Raw genomic sequence first — 18,789 nt, forward strand, 5'->3', positions numbered from 1 at the left:
CCTAAATGTAAAGTAGGGTATACAATAAAATAATATAATAATGAAAATAAAATACTGTTTCACTGATCACATTGGGACTTCCCAATAAATATGAATAGGACTGCAGTGTGGAAGTGCTTCAACGAAGATCTAGTCAGGGAAAAAAACTGTATCTTTGTGAGGACTAATAGCTTCAAAAACTCAGCATCTGCATTTACTCAAATCCCATCTTTAAATTTTGTTTAATTTGTCTGTGTCTTCACTGTCAATTGAAAGTTGAGAGTCAATAATAAGTAAAGTGACTTACATAAGAAAAGGGACACAGGAAACACATATCTTAAATCAACACCACACAGCTGCATTGGGGCTTTAGCACATAACAACTAAGCAAAGTCCCCCACTCCTTACTGGCATTGCCAAAGAAGACTGAAGTGCCAGGGTGTATGCATGGCAGGGAAAAAAAGTCAAGAGGTACACTAAAAGGGTTTCAATTGCAAGGTTGCGGTCACCACCTTACTATTTTCAAATAAATATATAATTAATAACACCTTCTATCCCTCATCTCCCTGGCTTTGGTCAGTTTACAGGTCACACTGACTTTACCCTTTGAGTCAATTTCAGTATGTTGTGCGGAAGAGCCATTAGTAAGGTGACCAACTTTTTTACAACAAAAAGGAGGACACGAATAAATTGAAGAAAAAAATATCGTAAATAAAAGAAACATTGTATTTATTGCAACAATAATACAGAATACACTATAATATGATCAATGCATAATAAAAACATTTGTAACAATAACATTTTATATTGTAATTATGCTTACATGCCTATTAATTATTTAAATGAGTACTTTTCCATTGAATGAATATTTTTTGTCAATGTATCATCTTCTAACAATATATTGGAAATATCTGAACAAGAAATATCCTTCATATTGAATTTTACGGCAAGTGCTGCAGCCAGAGTATCAACATTCAATCTCGATTTCTCACTTGTCCAAAAATCTACATGGCTGGACTGCGCGGGGGTGGACGGCGGAGGCAGGTGTTGTGAGCCAGGCACTCCAGGATGGCCACGTAGATGCGCAGGGTAAGGTGGTGGCAGCGCAGGTCAGCACTGCGTAGACCACCAGCTGGCGCGGACCATGGAAGGTCAACTGCCTGCCGCGCCCCCACCCACAGCCGCTCCGCCAGCACCGCCGCCAGCACCGCCAGCACAGCTGCCCTGCCATGGAGAGCTGGCCCCGCGACTCGCAAAGCACCAGCCGAGCCAGCTCTGGCCCTGAGCCGCCCCCAGCACCACTGCCCACCCTGCGCATCCCTGTAGAGCCGGCCCCATGGCTCGCAAAGGCAAAGCACCAGCCGCGCCAGCTCCGGCCCTGCAGCCACACCCCCCAGCTGCCCCCCAGCACAACCGCCCACCCTGCACATCCCCATAGAGCCGGCCCCACGGCTCACAAAGGCAAAGCACCAGCTGCTCCGGCTCTGCAGCTGTCCCCCCAGCACCACTGCCCACCCTGCACATCCCCGTAGAGCCGGCCCCGCGGCTCACAAAGCACCAGCCGCGCTGGCTCCCGCCCTGCAGCCACCCCCCAGCACCACTGCCTACCCTGTGCATCCCCGTGTAGAACTGAACAGGGAAGATCAAGAGAAACTTACCACTCCAGTCTCCTCCAGCTATCTGCAGAACTAAGTAAGAGATGGTATAGTTGGGTAGCAGTGAGGGGTGCAAAGTTTGCCGCCTGGGTGTTTTGACGCGCTCAGCAGCAATTCCTATTGGCTTTCGAAAGCCAATAGGGGGAGTAGCACAGCTCAGGCAAAAGTTGAAAAAAAATCATCAAAAAAAGGTCCCGGAACGCCTTCTGGGCGTTCTATGAGGAAAAAAAAGCCCTGCAGATTAGTCTTCAAATATAGAAAAAGAGGACATTTAGGAGGACATTTTCGAGGGAGGACAGAACTCCCAAAAGGAGGACTGTCCTCCCAAAAGGAGGACGATATATGGAAAAGGAGGACATTTAGGAGGACACTTTTTGAGGGAGGACAGAACTCAAAAAAGGAGGACTGTCCTCCCAAAAGGAGGACGGTTGGCCACCTTAGCCATTAGTCATTTCCACTGACAAACCATCCTTCCAACTCAGTTAAAAAGCTCATACGCTTCCCTTGGTGGGCAGATACAATACTGGCTTTCCTGCCATCAATCTCATTTTCTCTCATTCCCAGGAAACAGCAAGGCTTTATCAGATTTTTTTAAATCATCTCTACGAGTATCCAGTTTTCTTCTTCCTATCCTAGTGCTTTCTCACAGGTGCAGGGACTGCTTTTTGTATCAACAAACGTCATTTCACGTAACTCTACCAATATATAGTACTGACTGCTTTTGCCACAATCAACCTAGTTGTAATTATTTTAATTTGTCTTGATGTGAATATAGAAAATCTGATTAAAATATTAAGAAAGTGATCTGGATATGCACTAACAATAGTAGTTTCTACATCCAGTTCTTACTCTGTACTGACTGTATCATTTTGTGACAGGCAGTGACTCCATACTTGATTTTCTGACAGTAAAAGCCATTGATCCAAGCAAAAATAACTAAGCAAAACTAACTTCTTAGTAGGAAAGTACTACTGCAGTGTGAATATCCCTTAAATTAAGAAAGATTTATTTGACCAAGTGTCTAGTATAACTATACATGAAATAAGTAGCAGGTAAGGGGCTATTAGCATGTAAAACTGTGTTCCTCAATCACAGCAATTTGAAGATGTCTGGACTTCAACTCCCAGAATTCTCCAGCAAATATACTGGCTGGGAAATTCTGGGAGTTGTAGTCCACAGATCTTCTAAATTGCTGAGAAACATCGAGGAAAAGATAAAGCAATAAAAACATGTCTTCCCTTCCCTTAGTTTCTAAAAAATTGGTTAGCAGGATGCATGGTAGCAGGGCTGGCAGAGCTACTCTGCATGAGCGCATCCCTTCAAAGTGTGCACTGGTTTGAACGAACCATATGAAGTGCACCAAACCTCTTTTCTCTCTCGAAAAAGAAAAAGGGAGGGAGATTTCAAGCAACACATATAAATAAAACTTTGTGAAAAAATAGTTTTTTCTGTTCATGAGCTTCAAAGTTTTGACACCATCTGGAATTAAAGCCTGAACTTCTGAATTGCTATGGAATTGTATTAAAAAACATATGATCTCATAATCACATCTCCATACCAACTCTTCAGATGTAGCATATAATTGGAAACAAAACTAAGAGTTTTTAAAAAGAAGGATGTGTAAAACTAAGGGGGGATCCACCCTCTTGCCCCCCCATTTATATATCATTGATCATTCTGGCAAATGTTGCAACAAGACTGTTTCTAAATGACTCAAATATTAACTGTTTGCTATATACAGATGTTTTGGTCCTGTTACAGGAACAGGCAACAGCCCAGGATTGGGAGGTGGTGTCATTTCAGGCCTTAGAGATTTACTTTGTGATTTCATGAAACAGCTTTTTCATCCCAAGGTCATTTCTCATGGAGCACTTCATCCACTTTCTACCATCCAAGTTGAGACACTGCCAAATAATTGTTTGTAAATAGCAACAGGCCCTCTGGCAAAATTCTGTTGTGTTTCTTACTTATTGACTCCCATATGAAGCAAAACTGTAGGAAATATTTAAGTGGAGACCTTTAATTGTTGTTAAGTGAGAAGTGAGAATCAGGGAGAAGAAGAAGGTAAAAAAACCCCATGTATTTGTTTTATGGCTCTTCCAGAGTTGATGGGTAGAAACAGTGTTAATATCATTCAGGGACATCTTTTTGCAGGACGGAATAAAAACAAGATGGAGTCGAAACCATCTTGATATTTTTATCATCTCCCTGTGGACAACCTTGGTGACATTTGAATACAACTTAGGACAGCATCAATCACAGTCCAACACTGAGCAGCACACAAATGATTGCCAACCAAAACATTCACAGATGGGGAAAGTCATCTAGGTAAAAAAACACTTAGAAAACATTTATCCCCCTTGCTCCAAATTTTAACTGAAGCAAAAACATTTAAACAATTGTGTTTTACTTAGTGGATTCTATTCAGCATCTTTAATTCTCCAAGCAAGGTTAGAGTTTCCCTTGTTGTGATCTAATTCTGGCAATATTTGTAACTTAATTTTCCAACTGAAGGAGTGTTAGTTTAGAACACTTCCTTCCATCTCACCTCATTACCTACCTCAGCATTTCTCAATCTTAATGATTTTAAGATGGGTGGGCTTGCTGGATGGGGAATTCTGGGATTTGGCGTCCGCACTTCCACAAGTTGCTATGGATGAGAAACACTGCCCTACAAGTTTCTTTTGTATCTGCTATGGGCCAAAACTGGAATCTTACTTTTTACATTGTGTCAGAAATAAAAGCAGGCAAAATGTCCAAAGGAGAAAAGATATCAAAAATCACTCTTTGTTGTCTAGCCAAAGTTAACAAAATTTTAAAAAAACAACAGGGGAATAGGTCTATGTTAATAGTAATACACAGCTGTAGTCGAGATATGAGTGGGAAAATCCATAGCTGCACCAGATTGCATTGTTAGGTATTATATTGGCAATGGAGTAACTTACAAAAGAGGCCATCTCTTCACCTTTATCATTAGCAACATGGCAGGTTGCTTCCTGTAAGTTCATATTGCAACAAAGGAAATGGAAATAAAGCAGCTATGCTGCAATGGCTAAGCAAAAGGGAACTGCCTCTTCAGCATTTCATTCCCTTTCTTGCTTGGTCCTATTATCTTATTGCAATCTTTGTGTGAACTTGTTAAGTGGAGTTAAATTATCACGCGACAGCAGATTAACTAGCTTTAAAGTAATGATTATTCTGTTATATTTAAAAGCATTTCCTGATAAATTTGATGACAATGTTTTGAACTGTGATGCCTTTTCATAATTAATCTTTTCTTCCTGATAGTATTGACTTGCAATATATGCAACCTCTATTTTAAAATTACTATTCTGTAAAATCAAAATGACAATACAGTTAGGAAGGTTTGTAAAACTTGCCAAGAACTTCAAAAACTAAGAATTTTAGTCCTCAATATGAATAGAACAGAATAGAACAGAACAGAACAGGATGGGACCTTGGAGATCTTCTAGTCCAGCCTCCTGCTCAAGGAGGAGAACCTATACCATCTCAGATAAGTGACTGTCCAGCCCCTTCTTGAAAATCTCGTGATAGAGCACCCCCGATTTCCACTGGTTAACTGTCCTCACTGACAGGAAGTTTCTTCTTAATTCCAGATTGCTTCTCTCTTTGATCAGTTTCCAACCATTGTTTCTTGTCCTGCCCTCTGGTGCTTTGGTGAATGTGACCCCCTCTTCTTTGTGGCAGCCCCTCAAATACTGGAATACTGCTATCATGTCTCCCCTATTTCTTCTTTTCTTTAGACTAGCCAAACCCAAGTCCTGCAGCTGTTCTTCATGTTTTAGTCTCCAGCCCTTTGATCATCTTAGTTGCTCTTCTCTGATTTTTTTCCAAACTCTCAACATCTTTTTTTGTGATATGGTGACCAAAATTGGCTGCAGAATTCCAGGTGTGGTCTTACTAGGGTTGTATAAAATGGTACTAATACTTCACATGTTCTTGATTCTATGCCTCTGTTTATACAACACAGGATTGTATTAGCTTTTTCAGCTGCTGCTGCACACTGCTGGCTCATAGTCAAGTGATCATACAGTAGGACACCAAGGTCCCTCTCACAGTTACTGTTTTTAAGCCAGGTATCGCCTAATCTGTAAAAAATCTTTGATTTTTCCTGCCTAAATATAAAACAAAACTCATTTTGTTGGATAGGGCTCATTGTTCAAGTCTGTCAATATCTTTTTGGATCCTGAGTTTGTCTTCTGGGGTGTTGACTACTCCTGCCAGTTTGGTATCATCTGCAAATTTGATGAGTTCCCCTTCAATTCCCTCATCTAAGTTATTTATGAAGATATTGAAAAGTACTGGGCCTAAGACCGAAGCTTGTGGTACCCCACTACTTACTTCTCTCCATGAGGATGTAGTGCCATTGAGGACTACTTGTTGAGTATGGTTTGCCAGCCAGCTACAGATCCATCTGGTGGTGATGTTGTCTATTCCACCTTTTTCTAGCTTACCAAGGAGCAGCTTGTGGTCTACTTTATTAAATGCTTTACTGAAGTCCACAGCATTTCACTAGTCTACTAGTTTAGTCACTTTATCAAAGAATGAAATAAGATTGGTTTGGCATGTTCTATTTTTAACAAACCCGTGCTAGCTACTAATTATAACTTTGTTTGCTTCTAGTTGTTTGCAGATCTGTTTTTTGATTATCTTTTCTAGGATCTTCCCAGGTATTGATGTTGAACTGATTGGTCTGTAATTTCCTGGGTCCGTTTTTTTCTTTTTCTTGAAGATAGGAACCACATCAGCCCTTTTCCAATCCTCAGGTACTTCCCCTGTGCTCCAGGATTTGTGAAAGATATGGTGCAATGATTCTGAGATAACATCTGCCAGCTCCTTCAGAACTCTGGGATATAGTCTGTTGGGTCCCAGCGATTTATATTCATCAAGGTGTTCTCTTACCATTTTCTTGCTTAAATTTTGTTTCTAGTTTGTCTTTTGCAGTGATTTTTTTGGTATGTTGGGCTATAGTTTCTTTTTGTTTGAAGACTGATGCAAAGAATGAGTTAAGTAGCTCTGCTTTCTCCCTGTTGCCTGTTATTTCCTTGCCATCTTCTCTCTTTAGTGGGACTACAGTTTCCTTGACTTTTTTCTTGTTGTTAATATGTTGGAAGAAATTTTTTTTATTATCCTTAATTTCTGTTGCAAGTCTTTGTTCATTCTGAGCCTTTGCTTTCCTGACTTCACCTTTGCATGTTTTGGCTGACTGCTGATAACTGGCCTTAGTTATGTCCTCCTCTTTTCATTGTTTGTATTTGTCCTTTTTGTCTTTCAGTTTGTCAGAGAGATCTTTGTGCAGCCATTCTGGTTTCTTCTTGAATTTCTTGTTTCTTTTTCTCAGTTGTATTGTGATGGTCTGGGTTTTTATGATCACATTTTTCAGAGTTTCCCCCGCTTCTTGAGTTGTTTTCCCCTTTAGGATTTTCATCCATGGGATCTTTCCTAGGTTTGCTCTGAGTTTGTTAAAGTCAGCTCTTTTGAAGTTTAAGACACTGGCTGGATTGTTTTCTATTGCTAGTGTTTGCATTACATTAAAGTCCAGTATGACATGGTCACTTTCACCCAAGGTTCTAGCAACTTCAACTCCCTCTATCACTTCTTCTCTATTAGTAAGAATTAAGTACAGTATAGCTTTGTGTCTAGTTTCTTCCTCCACTTTGTGGATGACAAAGTGATCAGCTAGGTTGGTTAGGAATCTGTTTGATCTCCCGCTCGCTGCAGAATAGAATAGAATAGAATAGAATAGAATAGAACATAATAGAATTTGTCTCCCAGTTGATATCTGAATAGTTCAAGTCTCCCATTATTACTGTGGTATGCTTCCTACATAATTCCTAATAAATATGATCACCCGAGTGTAGCAGTAGATAAAAACTGCAGCAACTTTACAAATGTAAGTCTGTAATAATCTCCTTAACTATTTAGTGTTCATATGAAGATATGTCTAGCATTGCTGTTGTGTACTCTCATAAAGTTTCCATTTTAATTTCTTACAATGATCTTAAAAAATAGTGCACCAGGAGCATTGTGAGAAATTTCTAATGACATTCAGTGCCAAATGAAGGTATAGATATCAGAAGGTAGTATTTGTGAAGGAGGGGATCCAATAAAGGAAATTATGCCATGAGCCAATGACACCACTAGAAATAGAAAGCTGGCTGTAAAGCTTCAGCCTCTTACTGCAATGAGACTTATTCTTCAATGGTGGAAGGTTAAACCTATGGCCTTCAATTATTCAATAAACTCAAAAGTTGATACTTATAATTATGAAAGTGTTGCTTACAGACATAGACCATGTGTAGATCGTTATAATGAAAGATGTGTAAAACAAAACATATAGTACATGAATGAGATTTGTGTGTGTGTGTGTGTGTGTGTGTGTGTGTGTGAGAGAGAGAGAGAGAGAGAGAGAGAGAGAGAGAGAGAGATGGACTAGAGCTATTACACAAGGGCTAAAAAAAGTTTTGTTTTTTTGGTACCTTTCTGCAGTCACTCACTGATTGCATGGTGGAGAAAATATCATCAAGGCAATTAATAGCTAGGCATTTCTAGTCATTAAATACACAGCTGGAATAGTGGATTGGATTTAAGTAGAACTAAAATAGAAAAATAAAGGCAATAAATCATGCCCTTCATTATGTTGACAGACGCTACTTACCAAGGAAAATAGGCGGGCATAGAATGTTGCAAGTACACCAACCAGGCGGTTGGTAAGAAGAAAAAAGAGCATTGGAAGAATATCTCAAGGAAAGTGAAGAAGATGCACTGAAACTAGTATACCACTTACTGAGTACTGGAGAGAGCAGGCTGGCCTATAAGAAAGACCAAATGAAGAATAGAAACAAGACATGGCAAGGCAAAGTAATACATGGCCAATACAGAAAACAATAGTAGGCAAAACAGATAACAATAAGACTTGGCAATAGCTAAGAACAGGAAAATTGAAAAAGGAGACAGAGGGGCTAATTCTAGCTGCCAAGAAGAAACCTTAAGAATAAAGCCTGACTTGAGATAGCAAAGAAACTGAAGAAACTGTGGATCACCTAGTTAGTTGCTGTAGGAAGATTGCACAGATTGAACACAAATAATAATGGCATAACAAAGTAGCAACAATGGTGCATTGGAAGATCTGCAAGAAATATCCTTTGCAGGCAAACAAGAACTGGTGGGACCACAAATAGAGAAAGTAACAAAAAATGAAGAAGCTAAAATACTCTGGGAATGTAGAATTCCAAAAGACAGGCATCTACCATACAACACTCCAGATTTAAAACTGTTGATAAGAAAGACAAAAAAGTTTGGATAGTGATGTTGCAGTACTTGGAGAGAGAACTGGAGAAAATTACAGAATGCAAAGACCTAGAAATAGAAGTAGAATGACTGTGGCAAAAGAAAACAAAGGTAGTATCAATAGCAATAAGTGTCTTGGGTATATTATAAAATATCTGGAGCGCCACTTGAACACCATTGGCATTGACAAAATCACCACCAGTCAATTACAAAAGGCAGCTTTATTTGGAATAGCTTAGCTCCTGCAATGTTACTTTTAACCCCTTTAAACAACAGCATCTGCTTGTTTCAGTTCTTGGGAAGGACTTGATGGGTGGATAAAAATGCTAGATCCAGTCTAAACACCCAGCTGATTGTGTAATCAACCATAATAATAATATATATTTTTCTTCTTCTGGTCTTGAAGAACATTAATCCAAGGTCTCTACTGAGACTATTGGAGGCAGACTTAAGGAAAGAACAAATGTATTTTGTTTTCTGCTTACAGATCCAATATATAAGGAGTGGAGGAAACCATCATATAATCTTGACATGGTTAAACATGACCACAAAGAATTTTTCTTACCAGAAAAGAAAGGCTAAATTGCCTATTCTCCGAAGCATCTGAAGGCAGGATAAGAAGAAATGGATGGAAACTAATCAAGGAGAGAAGCAACCTAGAACTAAGGAGAAACTTCCTGACAGTGAGAACAATTAATCAGTGGAACAGCCTGCCTCCAGAAGCAGTAAATGCTCCAACACTGGAAGTTTTTAAGAAGAGACTGGACACCATTTGTCTGAAATGGTATAGAGTAGTGTTTCTCAACCTTGACAATTTTAAGGCATGTGAACTTCAATTCCCTAATTGTAGCAAACCATATGCTAATAGAATTGCCATTTTGGCATATTGCCACTGCTTTATTCAAGAAGAGACTCTTGATTAAGAATAACTGTTTATATTTCTTGCCATATCTTCAGGTTCTCCAGAGATTGACAGAAATTCTCCTAAACTTGGGATGGTATATACGTCTCACTACTGGATGTACACAAGACAGCAATTGCTTCTAAAGAGCAGGAGTTGCCCAACCCTCAGATGGGTTCTCTCTTCTCCTTTCCCTTACAATATTTCTTTGTTACATTCTGATTTGTGGTAAGAGAGGGACATTTATTTTTGTATTTTGTATTTTGAAATTCTTGTTCAGGTTTCTCCAAACTGCAGTGGCTTTGGAAGCTCCTTATGAACTTTCCCTCTTAAACTTCTGGTCTAGAAAGCTTGCTGGAGGCCAACTTTTTTTTTTGTTGTTGGTGCAGCCAGAACCCCCAATAAGGTTGCTTGTCAATACTTGAGAATTCTGTAGGAGAACTTTACTTCCCAATAGCTGGGGGTGGGGTGGGGTGGGGGAAGAAGCAGTAATGCCCTGAATTTCCCTTAAGGCCCCCACCACAGCATCTCTATGCAGGAATGGCAGGGAATTAAAATGGCAGCTAGTAGTCCCAGGTAAATTTTTAAAGATGGGCCCCAGCATTGGGGGCATAGAAACAGTTTTACTTGACAATGGGGTTGTGAAAGAATGCAGATCTTTCCTTGGCAATAAGAAATGCAACTCAAAATAATCTCACCCTCATTTTGTTTAGTATAAAACGGGATGCAGAGAAACTTTGAAAGGCTTTCAAATTCTATTCTGTCCTATACAATAAAGAACATTCCAGAAACTCCTGCTTTGACTTTGTCTGTCAAAGAGCTGACAGACACTGTCACCTAAGTTCATTGGATAGCAAATAAAACCTTGTGCAATGTGTGAAATGGCTCTAATGGATAAGAGAAAACTGGAATTTGAACATTTCCTTAAATTATCAATTGCTGATATAATAAGGCAATATTTCTCTATTGGAAGTATAAAACATAACTGCTACTCAGCAGAGATATTGGCTATGTGAGATGGGAATTTGAGGAAAAGGAGTCAGATTGAAGAAGGCTATATCTTTCCCTCTTATCAACTTATTTATTTATTTATTTTCAAATCTTTATATGCCGCCCAATCCCAAAGGACTCAGGGCGGCGTACAAAGTTAAAACAATGATAAAACAATAAAATAAAACAGTCATACCGCGATTCCGATCATATCCCGGCCCCCCGGGGACATCAGCCCCAGGCCTGCCGGAACAGGAGAGTTTTAATGGCCTTCTTAAAGGCCGGCAGGGTGGGAGTAGTTCGAACCTCGGGGGGAAGTTGATTCCACCAGGTCGGAGCCACCACAGAAAAGGCCGTTCCCCGAGGGCCCGCCAGCCGACATTGTCTGGCCGACGGGACCTGAAGGAGGCCCAATCTATGGGACCTCACCGGTCTCTGGGAGCTGTGCGGCAGAATGCGGTCCTGTAAGTAACCTGGCCCTATGCCATGAAGGGCTTTAAAGGTGATAACCAACACCTTGAATTGCGTCCAGAGACCCACAGGAAGCCAGTGCAGCTCGCAGAGGATAGCTGACATGTGGGCGTACCTTGGCGCGCCCACAATCGCTCTCGCGGCTGCGTTCTGAACCAACTGCAGCCTCCGAACGCTCTTCAAGGGTAGCCCCATGTAGAGCGCGTTACAGTAATCCAGTCTTGAGGTGACAAGGGCATGAGTGACTGTGAGTAAAGCCTCCCGGTCCAAATAAGGCCGCAACTGATGCACTAGGCGAACCTGTGCAAAGGTCCCCCTGGCCACAGCCGATAGATGTTGTTCCAAATTTAGCTGTGAGTCCAGGAGGACACCCAAGTTGCGTGCCTGCACTGAGGGAGGTAAATTTGCCTCCCCCCAGGACTGAAGATGGACCATCCAGTTGGCCTTTGGGAGGCAAGACCCAGAGCCACTCGGTCTTGTCAGGGTTGAGTCTAAGCCTGTTCACCCCCATCCAGACCCTCAAATCTTCCAGGCACCGGCACATCACGTCGACTGCTTCACTGAAAGGACACGGGGTGGAGATATATAATTGGGTATCATCCGCGTACTGATGATACCTCACCCCATGTCGCCGAATGATCTCACCCAGCGGTTTCATGTAGATGTTAAAAATGAGGGGGGACAGGACCGAGCCCTGAGGCACCCCATGATCGAGGTGCCTAGGGGTCGATCTCTGTCCGCCCGCCAACACCGACTGCGACCTGTCAGAGAGGTAGGAGGAGAACCACTGCAATACGGTGCCGCCCACCCCCACCTCTCCGAGACGACGCAGAAGGATACCATGGTCGATGGTATCGAAAGCCGCTGAGAGGTCAAGAAGCACCAGGATAGAGGAATGACCCCTATCCCGGGCTCGCCAGAGATCATCGGTCAGTGCGACCAAAGCAGTCTCAGTGCTGTAGCCGGGCCTGAAACCAGATTGAAAAGGGTCCAGATAATTGGTTTCATCCACCTCAAGAGTTGAGACGCCACCACCTTCTCTACAACCTTCCCCACAAAGGGGAGGTTGGAGACGGGACGAAAGTTCTTCAAAACAGCTGGGTCCAGGGAAGGCTTCTTGAGGAGGGGCCTCACCACCGCTTCCTTTAAAGGTTGCGTGAAAGACCCCTCCATCAAGGAAGCATTGATTATCGCCTGGAGCCAGCCTCGTGTCACCTCCCTACTGGCAGAAACCAGCCAGGAGGGGCACGGGTCCAATAAACAGGTGGTGGCATTCATTGCCCTCACGGCCTTGTCCACTTCAACAGGGGTCACAGGCTCAAACTCGCTCCAGATAACATGACTAAGACCAGCCCCTGGCAACTCGGCTGGCACTGCCCAGTCGGAGTCCAGGTCTCTCTGAATCTGAGCGATTTTGTCCGAAAGAAACTGAACAAACTCCTCAGCTCTCCCCTCCAAGGGTTCCTCCGCCTCCTCCACCTTAAGAAGGGAGCGGGTCACCCTAAACAAGGTGGCCGGGCGAGATTCTGCGGACGCAATAAGTGCGGAAAAGTGAACACGCTTTGCCGCCCTTATCGCCACTAAATAAGTCCTAAGATAGGCTCTTAATAGTGATTGGTCAGATTCAGAGTTACTGGCCCTCCAACGTCGCTCTAGACGTCTCTTGTGGCGCTTCATCTCCTGGAGCTCCTCAGTAAACCAAGGCGCCCTCCGGGGACCACCACCACAGAGAGGTCGCAAAGGCGCAATTCGATCCAGGGCCCCGGACGCCGCCTCATTCCAGGCCGCAACCAGGGACCCGGACGAGTTGTGGACAAGGGAGTCAGGTATTTCCCCAAGCTCCTCCTGGAACCGATCTGGGTCCATTAGGTGCCTGGGGCGGAACCACCTAGTCGGCTCCCTCTCCCTGCGATGGGGGAGTGATGCTCTGAAGTCCAGCCTCAATAAGAAATGATCTGTCCATGACAAGGGCGAGATCTCTATTCCCCTTAATTCCAGATCATGTCTCCATTGCCCCGAGAGAAACACAAGATCGAGTGTGTGACCACCCCTATGGGTCGGATCCTGAATTTCCTGGGTCAGGTCCATGGTTGCCATGGAAGCCATGAACTCCTGCGCCGCCTCTGAGCGATCGCCGAGTGATGGTAGGTTAAAGTCCCCCAGTACTATAAGTCTGGGGAACTCCACCGCCAATCCAGCTAATGACTCCAGCAACGCAGGCAGGGCTGTTGCAACACAGCTGGGAGGTAGGTACGTCAGCAGCAAGCCCAACTGAACCCGTGAACCCAACTTCAATAGGAGGGACTCACACCCAACAACCTCCGGGGCAGGAATCCAACGAGGGCTCAAGGACTTCCGAGCGATGACTGCCACTCCCCCACCCCTGCCCTGATGTCGAGGCTGATGAAGCACCACAAACCCGTCCGGGCACATCTCCGAGAGGGAAACACCCCCCTCAGGGCCCAGCCAGGTTTCGGTTATACATGCCAGGTCCGCCCCGCTGTCCAATATTAAATCACGGACAAGGGGGGCTTTGCTGACAACAGACCTGGCATTAAGCAACAGCAGCCTACAATTAGGGCCCTGTACTCCCCTGTCACCAGTACTATAGGATGAGCCTTTTGAGGGGCCGGAACAAGGAATCGCTCTAACATAGCGAGTCCTCGTTCCCCAAAGATGGCCTGCCCCTCGGCTCCCGCCGTATCTGCCCATCCCAGTCATGACCGGGATGCTCCGACCTTCTCCCCTCCCCGGAGTACCCCCACCCTCACCAGCCTTCTCCCTTCCTGACCGGACTCACTTTCCATACAGACCAAGCCCAAGGGTAAGTCCTGCCCCCCTACTTTTGCTATTGCACTCAGCAGAGGGGGTACCAGGCTCCACCCCTGACTCTACCATTCTCATACCCCAAACAGTCAATACACATTCACACTCAATTTATATACATAGAGAATAAAAATAATCACATTCATACGCCCTAAATACAATAATAAAATTTATACATAACAGGGCCACCATTCATCTACATGCATACTCACACCCACAACATTCTCTAAAAATTAGTATTGCCCCTCTGTGTCCCAGGCTGATCCAATATGGCCGGCTAGGTGATCATTAGGTACTTGTCTTGGGGCAGACTGTACTTGGCCTTATGCTCCTCAAAGAGCTGGGTCAACTTAATTGCATAACATGGTAATAACTGTATTAAAATGGCATTTGCAATTCTATCTGACTTCACTTGTGACCATTGATGGAAGACTGAATCCCAGCCAGCTTTATCACTGTCTCATTAATGAAGGGACTGCAACTATGATATAAGCAACTCCCTTTGAAAAATATTGACTTAGAGATTATGATTCAAATATTTTGAGGTTCAAAGTCTATTTCACAAATGCAGCCTTCATTGATGAACAGTTACATATTAATAGGAAAAAATGGGTAAGAAATTCAGCATCAGATCTCACTACAGTCTGCTTCACTATCAAAAAAGCAAGGAAGGTCATACTATGTATGCTCATATAGTCCCTATTTTCCCCCTCCTTGGAGTTCTCCAGATCTACCTTATTAATCCAGAAATATTATGCACTGCCTTTTCCCATAAAGCTTCCATCAAAGAAACAAATGTGTTTGGACTTCAAGTAAACTAAGACCAGCACCCCAAATCCTAAAAATCCCTTTTCCTCCTCCAAAATTCCCTTGCCCTTTTTGTAAGGACTTGCAACCCCATGTAGAGGTAGGAAAAGGAAGGGTACTCCTGGATATAAAAATGATCTAGCTAACATATCCACTCTGATCTCTACTAGTGTTCAGAGAGGTGTTCCCATGTCACTTACCTTATTTATGAGACTGGAAGCTAAAACATATAAAGAACAGTTGCTGGAATTGGGTATGTCTAATTTAATGAAAGGAAGGACTAGGAGGTGACAGAAAAGCAGTGTTCCAATATCTAAGGGGTTGCCACAAAAAAGAGTGACCTATTCTCCAAAGCATCTGAAGGCAGGACAAGAAGAAATGGATGGAAACTAATCAAGGAGAGAAGCAACCTAGAACTAAAGAGAATTTCCTGACAGAACAATTAATCAGTGGAACAACCTGCCTCCAGAAGTTGTGAATGCTCCAACACTGGAAGTTTTAAGAAGAGTTTGGACACCATTTGTCTGAAATGGTATAGAGTAGTGTTTCTCAACCTTGACAATTTTAAGGCATGTGAACTTCAATTCCCAGAATTCCATAGCCAGCAATGCTGGTTGTGGAATTCTGGGAGTTGAAGTCCACATGCCTTAAAATTGTCAAGGTTGAGAAACACTAATAGAGTTTCCTACCAGAGCAAGGTCCCTTCCAACATTGTTATTCTGTTAATTGTGAGATTTACAAAACATTAGCAAATGATAACAGAAAGATCTACACATGTCCAGCAAAATCAAGTTGCATAAAGCTCAGTCTACTGGCTGTTCTTTTTATTTCAAACTCAATTCAATTCTATCAAATCTCTCAGAGCAATTTACTGTATCACATGTGTCAGCTCAGGCATCTCCTGTTTCTAACATAATGTCTTACTCAGGCCTCTTTTCTGTCCTATACAGGAAAGACTGTGTGGCTTCTGTTCTTACATGGAAAAGCCAAAGTTCTATTAACTCCCAAGAATCTGGGATTGGAATAGCTCACAGACAGCCTTGCAGATGAATTCTCTAAAGCTTAAAGTATCTAGATAGCCCATTATCTGTACAGCAATTTATACAGGACATACAAACTGATCAATAATATATATTTATTTTGCATATTGGCAGTTTGAAAGACACCACTGGGCTAAAAACCTCTTGTCCAATTTTAAATTAAAAGAATAAACGAAAAATCACGGGGGGGGGGATGAAAAGAATTGTGAGGAGATCCATGTAGGAAATATGCATATCCCATTCTTATCAATAGGACCCTTCCAGGATCTTTGCAAACAATATTTCCCAACAGTTGTTATGGGACTGTTTTTTCCCTTCCATCAGAAATTTCATGAATGAATTGCAAAGAAATTCTGGGCTTGTCTCACAGGGCTTAGTCTCCTTCTGATGAGTTTTGTCTTTATGAAGAAGTTAAATAGCTAAAGAACCAGGTTATAAACTGGAAATCTAGAAGTTCTAGGCAAGAAGCCAGTCGCCTTGGGCCAGTCTCTCTCTCTCTCTCTCTCTCTCTCTCTCTCTCTCTCTCTCCCCCCCCCTCTCTCTCCCTCCCTCCCTCCCTCTCTCTCTCTCCCCTAGGAAAGAGACATTGGCAAATCACTTCTGAAATCCTTGCTAAGAAAACTTCAGAGACTTTGCTCAAGCAGTAGCCAGGAATCAAGACTGGTTTGAAGGCATCAAAACCAACCAACCAACCAATTTTATTATCTAAAAAAGAACTGTCCAACTGCCTCTCCCTGGTTCCCTCTTGCTTGCCTATTAGGTGACTAGGAGGCTGGCTAGTGGTAATCAAGGGTCTTGAGAGTTTAATCCTGCTTGTGTTTATTTATTTATTTTTACTTCCTATTTTTTTCCTGTGAAGGAATTCAGGATAGCAGAAATTGTGTTCCTTAGTAGTCTCCTTCTGTGATCATTGGCCAGACCAAACCAGACTGCGTAAGCAGGACTGCCCTAGAAATACTTGCAGGCTGCCCATATATGTTTGAGTTGTGACCTTTTCAGTTAAAAGCACCAAGTGATGTGCAAATCTGCCATCAGAGGAGGTACTCCAGCAGCCTGATCTAAGGCAACCTCCTTGACTAAATCTCCCTTTAAGAGGATCTCAAATAACAAAGCCAGGCAAGAATTTTCCCAAGAACTTGGAGAACCGCTGCCAGGCTCAAAATAGCCAATACTTGGCTCAACTGGATCACTTGTCTCTGGCAGCATAAATGGATGAGCTCAGAATAAGGTGGCAAATCTGTCCTCAACTTCTGAAATGTGATTCATGATTTCACCTATTTTGTAGATATGTGGGGCCAGAACACACAAGGCATTGACATATAAACAATAAATCTTCTGTATCCTGTCCCATTTTCTGTATCCCAGAAACTTGTTTCTAGACTGCCCATACTGGGTCAGAAAGGAAGACTTGCTAATTTCAATGGGATTCACTTCAGTGGACTTGGTTAGTTTTGCAAAGGATTCGGGGAGCATCAGCAGCCTTGCACCACACGATTAAAAATGCATACTTTTTTCTCTAAATCTGCATCCTCTGTATTTACTTTTCCTGGATGGTCCTAAATTTCCTTTATTCTCCCTGCATGAAAACCAGCAATTCATTAACACAATTCCTTCAAACCCATTCCACGCACACCCGCAAAAAAAATTCAAAACCGCACGCGGGCCAACCACTCCCGCGATGCGATCTCCTGAAAGATCCTCCCACGCGTCCGCACGAGCGGGAAGCAGCCCGTGCAAGAGGTAAAACATTGCACCGCAGTGCACCACGCGACGTTAGCGCTTGCTTCCTTCTTCCACCGCGTTTGACCGCAAAGGCCGGTGAGAAAATGAGAATCCGGGAGCGTCTTACCTGCGTCGCTCCAACAACGGGCGTGCGGCGAGGTGGGGAGGGGATTCCCTTCCCTTGCAGGAAGAGCTGCCAAGGGAGGCGGCTGGGGAGAGCGAGCGGCAGCAACTCCCTCCCGGAGAGGCGCAGTTGCAGGTTAACCCCGCGCCTTCGCCCGGCTCCTCGAGTCACGGCAGGGAAAGCGTCCCCCCCCTCGCCCGCGCTTCCCCTCCCTCTGGATGTTTTGGACCGACTTTAAAAGTTTCAGCTACCGTCAGCATCCGCTTAACGCCCCCTACCGATCTTCTTCTGAGTTAACCCTCTCTGAGGAGAATTTGGTGACTTTTATCATTGATAGCGGTGAAATGATATCCCGCTGGCCTGAGCTTTGCGGAAAGAACGAAATCATGTTTTAATATTTGCATGCTTGTCACGTGTAGGGTTTTTTTTAACAAAGCGAAGGATCTCTGATTCCTGATCTTTAATCTCTTTCAATCAGACTTTTACATAAAGAAAGATAATCCTCGATTTACGACCAAAATTTATATTCCTAAGAGAACTTTGTTAAATGAGTTTGGCCCCATTTTACGACTTTTCTTTCCACATTTGTTAAGTGAAACACTGCAGTTGTTAAATTAATAAAATGGTTGTTAAGTGAATCAGGTTTCCCCACTGACTTTGCTTCTCAGAAGGTTGCAAAAGATGATCACATGACCCTGGGACACTGCAACTGTCATAAATGTGAGTCAGGTCAAGCATCTGAATGTAAATCACATGACTATGGGGATGCTGCAATGGCCATAAGTGTGAAAAATTATCATAAGTCACTTTTTTCAGTGCTGTTATAACTTTGAATGGTCACTAAGCAAACTGTTGTAAGTTGAGGACTACCTGTATTTTACTTATTTGCAGAGGAGTTCTATCACCACTACCATCTTAATTACTGTTGATGCAATCCACCTGCAATTAATAGAATATGAGTTT

The 18,789-nt window shown here is 43.0% G+C and overlaps 1 protein-coding gene across 1 annotated transcript in view; it reads right to left on the reverse strand.

Moving 5' to 3' along the window:
- The window catches only part of EFEMP1 (EGF containing fibulin extracellular matrix protein 1), a 58,119-nt gene extending 40,088 nt beyond the window's left edge, over positions 1-18,031 (reverse strand). The window contains exon 1 of the mRNA XM_039344376.1: positions 17,830-18,031. The gene's annotated coding sequence lies outside the window, so the exon portion shown is untranslated. The remainder of the gene's footprint in view (positions 1-17,829) is intronic.
- Positions 18,032-18,789: the final 758 nt, after the last annotated feature.

Source organism: Crotalus tigris, unplaced genomic scaffold, assembly GCF_016545835.1.
Source record: "Crotalus tigris isolate CLP2741 ecotype Arizona unplaced genomic scaffold, ASM1654583v1 scf7180000017903.3850313, whole genome shotgun sequence".
Classification (NCBI taxonomy): Eukaryota; Metazoa; Chordata; class Lepidosauria; order Squamata; family Viperidae; genus Crotalus; species Crotalus tigris.